The sequence below is a fragment of the Salmo salar genome, chromosome ssa29 (genome assembly GCF_905237065.1).
Source record: "Salmo salar chromosome ssa29, Ssal_v3.1, whole genome shotgun sequence".
NCBI lineage: Eukaryota > Metazoa > Chordata > Actinopteri > Salmoniformes > Salmonidae > Salmo > Salmo salar.
In genome coordinates, this window is record NC_059470.1 from 27,886,342 (window position 1) to 27,895,000 (window position 8,659).

General features: G+C 47.1%; 1 protein-coding gene across 2 annotated transcripts in view; it reads left to right on the plus strand.

Annotated features, from left to right (window-relative positions):
• The first annotated feature begins 200 nt into the window (after positions 1 to 200).
• The window catches only part of slc7a14b (solute carrier family 7 member 14b), a 14,731-nt gene continuing 6,272 nt past the window's right edge, over positions 201 to 8,659 (plus strand). Inside the window, exons 1-2 of one of the 2 annotated variants that reach the window (XM_045711039.1) lie at positions 201 to 409; positions 5,880 to 5,974. The gene's annotated coding sequence lies outside the window, so the exon portion shown is untranslated. Of the gene's footprint in view, positions 410 to 3,047; positions 5,975 to 8,659 lie in introns of those variants that run through there. The other variant, XM_045711040.1, reaches the window with a different exon arrangement.

Here is an 8,659-nt window from a genome sequence, read left to right on the forward strand (position 1 = left end):
TTTGCTTGTTTATTTTGTGGGTGCATGACTTTCAATGAAGTATGAGTTTCAGTGCGGAATAATTGTCACAGAACTTCTGATGACCATCACCGGTGTAATTCCCAGTATGTCCACATGATGTCACCAGGGGCTGAGTGTTACTGTGTCCTGTTGTATTGTTATACAATGTGCAAATCAGCCAGCTAACAGCAATGCTGGCTAAACGGGAAGTTTTTTTTTTTGAATATAAAATAAATAACCTCAACGACGCACTGCTCTTAGAATATGGAGTACGGGATTATCATCCAGAGCACGAACCATACTCCTGTATGATCTTTACTGTACCCCACCTCCAGTGTAGGTAGCCTAGTGGTTAGAGCGTTGGACCAGTAACCGAAAGGTTGCTGGATCGAATCCCCGAGCTGACAAGGTAAAAATCTGTTGTTCTGGCCTTGAACAAGGCAGTTAAACCACTGTTTTTCAGTAGGCTGTCATTGTAAATAAGAATTTGTTCATAACTGACTTGCCTAGTTAAATAAAGGTTTAAATAGTCTCTGCAGGAGTTCACTATAATCCAAACAAGTCTTTCTGACGGACTAACCGTTTCTTAATGTGTAATGTTTTGGTAGCAGTAGTCTGAGGTAAGTTGGGCTGAGTCAGCGTCAACCAGGTGGTTTTTACTCTGTTATTGTCTGCCTAGTTTGAGTTTCTGTAATCTGTTATGTTATTTAATTGTCTACCTTGGCTGATGTCAGAATGCTAGTGAATGTTTTATATTTCCAGGATCACAGTGGTGTTTTCCCTTTTCATCTGTGTGGGTGTGGTGTGAGTGTCTTTCAGTACAAACCGTTCCTCAAAGTAGCAAACGTTCAAACGAACTGAAAGCACCCCTGGTTTGTTAGGTGTGTCTTGAGTGTGTGTGGATGCATGGGTGTCTCTGGGTCTGTTCTCACTCTCTGATCAGCTCTCATCTGCAGTGGATAAAAAACACCGCCTTAGGAATGCCCAGTACGCCCATTTCACCCTGAATGACCCTGCAACTGCACAGTAGTGTGTGTTTTCCTGTCTTTGTCCATGTCTGTGTGTGGGCTTCTTCTACTGACTCTGTGTCTGCTTTATATTGCAGGAAACTGTGTGTCATTAGCCCTGAAACTGATTAGTCAGGCTACAGGAAGGTAACCTGATCTGTTCTGTCAGATGACAAGCTGATTACAACAATGATACAATACTGGACAGCACAGTAGCTATAAAACTGTCCTCAGACCATACCTAGCCCTATACCCCAGCCCACATGATCCTAAACCCATTATACCCCAGCCCACATGATCCTAAACCCATTATACCCCAGCCCACATGATCCTAAACCCATTGTACCCCAGCCCACAACCCATTATACCCCAGCCCACATGATCCTAAACCCATTATACCCCAGCCCACATGATCCTAAACCCATTATACCCCAGCCCACATGATCCTAAACCCATTATACCCCAGCCCACATGATCCTAAACCCATTATACCCCAGCCCACATGATCCTAAACCCATTATACCCCAGCCCACATGATCCTAAACCCATTATACCCCAGCCCACATGATCCTAAACCCATTGTACCCCAGCCCACATGATACTAAACCCATTATACCCCAGCCCACATGATCCTAAACCCATTATACCCCAGCCCACATGATCCTAAACCCATTATACCCCAGCCCACATGATCCTAAACCCATTGTACCCCAGCCCACAACCCATTATACCCCAGCCCACATGATCCTAAACCCATTATACACCAGCCCACATGGTCCTAAACCCATTATACCCCAGCCCACATGATCCTAAACCCATTATACCCCAGCCCACATAGTCCTAAACCCATTATACCCCAGCCCACATAGTCCTAAACCCATTATACCCCAGCCCACATGATCCTAAACCCATTATACCCCAGCCCACATGATCCTAAACCCATTATACCCCAGCCCACATGATCCTAAACCCATTATACCCCGGCCCACATAGTCCTAAACCCATTATACCCCGGCCCACATGATCCTAAACCCATTATACCCCAGCCGACATGATCCTAAACCCATTATACCCCAGCCCACATGATCCTAAACCCATTATACCCCAGACCACATGATCCTAAACCCATTATACCCCAGCCCACATAGTCCTAAACCCATTATACCCCAGACCACATAGTTCTAAACCCATTATACCCCAGCCCACATAGTCCTAAACCCATTATACCCCAGCCCACATGATCCTAAACCCATTATACCCCAGCCCACATGGTCCTAAACCCATTATACCCCAGCCCACATGATCCTAAACCCATTATACCCCAGCCCACATGGTCCTAAACCCATTATACCCCAGCCCACATAGTCCTAAACCCATTATACCCCAGCCCACATGGTCCTAAACCCATTATACCCCAGCCCACATAGTCCTAAACCCATTATACCCCAGCCCACATAGTCCTAAACCCATTATACCCCAGCCCACATAGTCCTAAACCCATTATACCCCAGCCCACATGGTCCTAAACCCATTGTACTCCAGCCCACATGATCCTAAACCCATTATACCCCGGCCCACATGATCCTAAACCCATTATACCCCAGCCCACATGAGTCCTAAACCCATTATACCCCAGCCCACATGAGTCCTAAACCCATTATACCCCAGCCCACATGGTCCTAAACCCATTGTACCCCGGCCCACATGGTCCTAAACCCATTATACCCCGGCCCACATGGTCCTAAACCCATTGTACCCCGGCCCACAGAAACCCATTATACCCCAGCCCACATGATCCTAAACCCATTATACACCGGCCCACATGGTCCTAAACCCATTATACCCCAGCCCACATAGTCCTAAACCCATTATACCCCAGCCCACATAGTCCTAAACCCATTATACCCCAGCCCACATGGTCCTAAACCCATTATACCCCAGCCCACATGGTCCTAAACCCATTATACCCCAGCCCACATGATCCTAAACCCATTATACCCCAGCCCACATGGTCCTAAACCCATTATACCCCGGCCCACATAGTCCTAAACCCATTATACCCCAGCCCACATGATCCTAAACCCATTATACCCCAGCCCACATGATCCTAAACCCATTATACCCCAGCCCACATAGTCCTAAACCCATTATACCCCAGCCCACATAGTTCTAAACCCATTATACCCCAGCCCACATAGTCCTAAACCCATTATACCCCAGCCCACATGATCCTAAACCCATTATACCCCAGCCCACATGGTCCTAAACCCATTATACCCCAGCCCACATGATCCTAAACCCATTATACCCCAGCCCACATAGTCCTAAACCCATTATACCCCAGCCCACATAGTCCTAAACCCATTATACCCCAGCCCACATAGTCCTAAACCCATTATACCCCAGCCCACATAGTCCTAAACCCATTATACCCCAGCCCACATAGTCCTAAACCCATTATACCCCAGCCCACATGGTCCTAAACCCATTATACTCCAGCCCACATGATCCTAAACCCATTATACCCCAGCCCACATAGTCCTAAACCCATTATATCCCAGCCCACATAGTCCTAAACCCATTATACCCCAGCCCACATAGTCCTAAACCCATTATACCCCAGCCCACATGGTCCTAAACCCATTATACCCCAGCCCACATGGTCCTAAACCCATTATACCCCAGCCCACATGGTCCTAAACCCATTATACCCCGGCCCACATGGTCCTAAACCCATTATACCCCGGCCCACATGGTCCTAAACCCATTATACCCCGGCCCACATGGTCCTAAACCCATTATACCCCGGCCCACATGGTCCTAAACCCATTATACCCCGGCCCACATAGTTCTAAACCCATTATACCCCAGCCCACATAGTCCTAAACCCATTATACCCCAGCCCACATGATCCTAAACCCATTATACCCCAGCCCACTTGGTCCTAAACCCATTATACCCCAGCCCACATGATCCTAAACCCATTATACCCCAGCCCACATAGTCCTAAACCCATTATACCCCAGCCCACATAGTCCTAAACCCATTATACCCCAGCCCACATGATCCTAAACCCATTATACCCCAGCCCACATGGTCCTAAACCCATTATACCCCAGCCCACATGATCCTAAACCCATTATACCCCAGCCCACATAGTCCTAAACCCATTATACCCCAGCCCACATAGTCCTAAACCCATTATACCCCAGCCCACATAGTCCTAAACCCATTATACCCCAGCCCACATAGTCCTAAACCCATTATACCCCAGCCCACATAGTCCTAAACCCATTATACCCCAGCCCACATAGTCCTAAACCCATTATACTCCAGCCCACATGGTCCTAAACCCATTATACTCCAGCCCACATGATCCTGAACCCATTATACCCCAGCCCACATAGTCCTAAACCCATTATACCCCAGCCCACATAGTCCTAAACCCATTATACCCCAGCCCACATAGTCCTAAACCCATTATACCCCAGCCCACATAGTCCTAAACCCATTATACCCCAGCCCACATGGTCCTAAACCCATTATACCCCAGCCCACATGGTCCTAAACCCATTATACCCCAGCCCACATGGTCCTAAACCCATTATACTCCAGCCCACATGGTCCTAAACCCATTATACCCCAGCCCACATGGTCCTAAAGCCATTATACTCCAGCCCACATAGTCCTAAACCCATTATACCCCAGCCCACATAGTCCTAAACCCATTGTACCCCAGCCCACATAGTCCTAAACCCATTATACCCCAGCCCACATGGTCCTAAACCCATTATACCCCAGCCCACATGGTCCTAAGCCCATTATACTCCAGCCCACATGGTCCTAAACCCATTATACCCCAGCCCACATGGTCCTAAACCCATTATACTCCAGCCCTCAACGGTCAACACCACAAAAAATAACCTGGAGAAGAGAGAGAAGGAGGATGATTAAGTATTAGCCCATCTCCAGCTTAAACTCCTCTATCATCTCTGTTCCTAAGATCTCTCATCTCTGTTCCTTAGATCTCTCATCTCTGTTCCTTAGATCTCTCATCTCTGCTAACACTACATCCACTGCTCTCAGGGGTCTTAGATCTCTCATCTCTGCTAACACTACATCCACTGCTCTCATGGGTCTTAGATCTCTCATCTCTGCTAACACTACATCCACTGCTCTCAGGGGTCTTAGATCTCTCATCTCTGCTAACACTACATCCACTGCTCTCATGGGTCTTAGATCTCTCATCTCTGCTAACACTACATCCACTGCTCTCAGGGGTCTTAGATCTATCTCATCTCTGCTAACACTACATCCACTGCTCTCATGGGTCTTAGATCTCTCATCTCTGCTAACACTACATCCACTGCTCTCATGGGTCTTAGATCTCTCATCTCTGCTAACACTACATCCACTGCTCTCAGGGGTCTTAGATCTCTCATCTCTGCTAACACTACATCCACTGCTCTCAGGGGTCTTAGATCTCTCATCTCTGCTAACACTACATCCACTGCTCTCAGGGGTCTTAGATCTCTCATCTCTGCTAACACTACATCCACTGCTGGGATCCCCTGGATCCAGGCCTGTGGGATCTAATATGAGAGGGCTGTTGATTAGATGAGGCCAGTAGCACTCACACATTGCTGGGCTATAGTGGTGTAGTTAACCATTGACTGACTGAGTCTCTCCTACCTATAGATAACACACACCAGGCTCATTCCCAGGTTTCATACAGTACAGCTGGACACACACCACCCAGGCTGGCTCCTTGGTGATGTGATAAATAATAGACTTGTCTCTGATCACATGGACTGGCTACTGAATAATTTATCCCCTTCTCTCCCTTCGACCTCCTCTTTCACCTCCTCCTAGTCCGGCCTTGGCTGCTCTCTCTTTCTCTGCAGTAGACATGGAACTGAGGTAAAGCTTCTGTATCTGCCCATTCTCCTGGGGAAAGCACCAAACGGGTGAGTGTTCATTCTGTGTCCTGTATGTGTTGAAAGACTAGAGATGTTCTGTGTTATTCACCTGTCTATTGTGGTCTCGCCTGTCCATCTATCACCTGACCGTCAGTTACCTGTCCATCCGTCTCCTGTCCGTTTGTTACCTGTCCGTCTGTCACCTGTCCGTCTGTCACCTGTCCATCAGTCACCTGTGGGTTCTTCATCGTGAAGCTGCAGCCTACATATGGAAACCAGTTTTTAAATTTATATATCTAATTTCATTTTGTTCCTCAGGGAAATGTATCTTGTTTAAATCAGTAACTTAATGTTAATGTCAGTAGTGTAGGTTATAGATGTGGACTGAGGGTAGTTTGTTGTCTATCGGCTGAAGTTGGTGTAGTTCTCCACTGTGATGTGGGATCAGGTGCTGTCTGATGAATATTTTAGAGGGAGTCTCGCTCTAGTGAGAGAGGAGAAAAGGTGACGTCTTTATGTTCTAGTGTTCTACTTACAGGCTTACCTACAGGCTTACCTACAGGCTTATGTACCTACAGGCATTAAAGATGTTTGATGTGAGTCTGGAAGGAGAGCTTACCGTCTAACCAGACACCTAGGTATTTATAGTTGTCCACATATTCTAAGTCAGAACCGTCCAGAGTAGTGATGCTGGACGTGCGGGCAACGATCGGTTGAAGAGCATGCATTTAGTTTTACTTGTATTTAAGAGCAGTTGGAGGCCACGGAAGGAGAGTTGTATGTCATTGAAGCTCATCTGGAGGGTTGTTAACACAGTGTCCAAAGAAGGGCCAGAAGTATACAGAATGGTGTCGTCTGCGTAGAGGTGGATCAGAGACTGACCAGCAGCAAGAGCGACATCATTGATGTATACAGAGAAAAGATTTGGCCCAAGAATTGACCCCTGTGGCACCCCCATAGAGACTACCAGAGGCCCGGACAACAGGCCCTCCGATTTGACACACTGAACTCTATCAGAGAAGTAGTTGGTGAACCAGGCGAGGCACTCATTTGAGAAACCAAGGCTATTGAGTCTGCCGATGAGGATGTGGTGATTGACAGAGTCGAAAGCCTTGGCAAGGTCAATGAATACGGCAGCACAGTATTGTTTCTTATCGATGGCAGTTACGATATCGTTTAGGACCTTGAGCGTGGCTGAGGTGAACCCATGACCAGCTCTGAAACCAGATTGCATAGCGGAGAAGGTGCAGTGGGATTCGAAATGGTCGGTAATCTGTTTGTTGACTTGGCTTTCGAAGACCTTAGAAAGGCAGGGTAGGATAGATATAGGTCTGTAGCAGTTTGGGTCAAGAGTGTCCCCCCCTTTGAAGAGGGGGATGACAGTAGCTGCTTTCCAATCTTTGGGAATCTCAGACGACACAAAAGAGAGGTTGAACATGCTAGTAATACTTTTCTGACTGCCTGTGTATATTGGTTTCTAACTTCCCTGAAAAGTTGCATATCACGGGGGCTGTTCGATGCTAATGCAGAACGCCACAGGATGTTTTTGTGTTGGTTAAGGGCAGTCAGGTCTGGAGAGAACCAAGGGCTATATCTGTTCCTGGTTCTAAATTTCTTGAATGGGGCATGCTTATTTAAGATGGTGAGGAAGGCATTTAAAAAAAATAACCAGGCATCCTGTACTGACGGGATGAGGTCAATATCCTTCCAGGATACCCGGGCCAGGTCGATTAGAAAGGCTTGCTCACTGAAATGTTTCAGGGAGCGTTTGACAGTGATGAGTGGAGGTCGTTTAACCGCAGTCCCATTACGGATGCAGGCAATGAGGCAGTGATCGCTGAGATCTTGGTTGAAAACAGCTGAGGTGTATTTAGAGGGCAAGTTGGTTAGGATGATATTTATGGGGGTGCCCGTGTTTACGGCTTTGGGGTGGTACCTGGTATGTTCATTGATAATTTGTGTGAGATTGAGGGCATCACGCTTAGATTGTAGGATGGCTGGGGTGTTAAGCATGTCCCAGTTTAGGTCACCTAGCAGCACGAGCTCTGAAGATAGATGGGGGGCAATCAGTTCACATATGGTGTCCAGAGCACAGCTGGGGGAAGAGGGTGGTCTATAGCAGGCGGCAACGGTGAGAGACTTGTTTTTAGAGAGATGGATTTTTAAAAGTAGAAGTTCAAATTGTTTGGGTACAGACCTGGATAGTAGAACAGAACTCTGCAGGCCATCTCTGCAGTAGATTGAAACACCGCCCTCTTTGGCCATTCTATCTTGTCTGAAAATGTTGTAGTTAGGGATGAAGATTTCAGAGTTTTTGGTGGACTTCCTAAGCCAGGATTCAGACACGGCTAGGACATCCGGGTTGGCAGAGTGTGCTAAAGCAGTGAATAAAACAAACTTGGGGAGGAGGCTTCTAATGTTAACATGCATGAAACCAAGGTTTTTACGGTTACAGAAGTCATCAAATGAGAGCGCCTGGGGAATAGGAGTGGAGCTAGGCACTGCAGGGCCTGGATTCACCTCTACATCACCAGAGGAACAGAGGAGGAGTAGGTTAAGAGTACGGCTAAAAGCTATGAGAATTGGTTGTCTATGGCATTCAGAATAGAGAGTAAAAGGAGCAGGTTTCTGGGGGTGATAAAATAGCTTCAAGGTATAATGTACAGACAAAGGTATGGTAGGATGTGAATACAGTGGATGTAAACCTAGACATTGATTGATGATGAGAGCGAT